General features: G+C 41.9%; 1 protein-coding gene across 2 annotated transcripts in view; it reads right to left on the bottom strand.

Moving 5' to 3' along the window:
• Positions 1–1,603, bottom strand: part of tpst1 (tyrosylprotein sulfotransferase 1) — a 35,691-nt gene that overhangs the window by 15,148 nt on the left and 18,940 nt on the right. The gene's annotated exons all lie outside the window — the stretch shown is intronic.

The raw sequence follows: 1,603 nt of genomic DNA, 5'->3' as shown, positions 1-1,603 counted from the left end.
TCGGAGTGCGAGACATTTTATATATTATTACTATTTAGTTTTTCTTTAGTTGTTTTTCCGTTACATTGGAGTATGACAGGTGAGGCTCTGCCTCCCCTGCCTCCCCTGACTGCACGTCGCTGATAAATATAGTATGATGGCTTGAACTAGTGGGAGACATGGCACTGTTTGTCTGTAGCCAATGCCTTGAACCTCGGCAAAAATGGCATTAGAAGCATTAGAAAGTCAAGGTAAACTTGCGGTTAACTTGCGGTCTGCAATGCGTGTCACGCTCACGCACACAAGTAAATATATATGCACGTTCCTTCTCACAACGCGTCAGACACAAGAAAATATACATTAAAGGGGACCTATCATGCAAAATGCACTTTGTGATGTCTTTTATACATAAATATGTGTCTCCGGTGCGTCGGGGAACTCACGCAGCGTCAGAAAATAAAACCCTCTCTTTTTTTCTCCGTACCAAAATCTTTTAAAAACAGGGGTACAACGAGCGGATACAGATTTGCTGCCGATCTGACATCAAATCGGCAGGGGACCCACAGAAAATTGCTATCAGAAACAATGCCTGACTTGTTTTGAACGTAATCTTGTCTTTGTTTACATTAGCAAGCCTCGATAACACTCAGACCTAACCTACTTGATGAGCACATTTGTTTTTAAAAAGCAGGAAATAAAAAAAGGAACTCACCTTGTGATAAACCCACAAGAGAAAAAGCATTTGAGATCCATACTGTTTCAGAAATAATCTTTGATGTGGTTTAGAACAGGATGGCGTTTTATCACAGCAGAATTTAACTTAATCTCCGGTAGAATTCTGATCAGGCATTAGCTCCGCCTCCTCTTATTTATTTATTTTCAAGCTAAGGACCCAAAATCCGCGTTTCTCTAACCGGGCTGAAAAAGAGGGGTATGAGCAGTATGAGGCATGGCTACAATGGGTGATCTGTTTGGTATTTTAAGCAAACAACTTTACAGACATGTTTTGTATAGGTATGGCCCTACAATGTATTTTTCCAATATAGCATAATAGGTCCACTTTCATTTACATCAGAATCCAATGTTTTTTTTTTGTTTTGTTTTTTATTTCTAATGTACGGAGACCCTAAAGGGACATGAAAAAAAAAAAAAAAAACAGAAAAAAAAAAGTCAGGATAACGGGTTAGTATCTCGTGCGCCAAGGAGGAAGTGAAGCGCACAGGACACAACCATTTCATTGCAGACTGTTATGTTTACGTGGGGAAATGACAGTGCATTATTTGAGATATATTTCGTACTCAGACTTCACTTTAAGGACATTTCGGCCAGGGGTGTGTGGTCACTCCAGGAGGCAGCGGGACGTGTAACTCAGAGAAGAGCAGCACCAGCGCTCAAAGAGCTTTTACGCACCGCCTACTCTGTGTTTACCTTCATTGAACAGCTATAAAGAGTGACCACAGGCTGTTACGTTTTAACCACACACACACCGAACTGCCCGATTACTCCCCCTTTTATTAGTTTTATGAAGGAGATCGCCGGTCATCAGGACGCATGATGGGCGGACTGGGACTAAAAAACAGCCCGGGAATCTCACCCTGCCCAGCCGACGTAAACTGTCAACGGG

Source organism: Notothenia coriiceps, unplaced genomic scaffold (genome assembly GCF_000735185.1).
Source record: "Notothenia coriiceps isolate Sejong01 unplaced genomic scaffold, NC01 NC01_scaffold00037244, whole genome shotgun sequence".
NCBI classification, from domain to species: Eukaryota; Metazoa; Chordata; class Actinopteri; order Perciformes; family Nototheniidae; genus Notothenia; species Notothenia coriiceps.
Note: the sequence above shows the minus strand (reverse complement) of the source record. Positions and strands in the feature narration are given on the sequence as shown.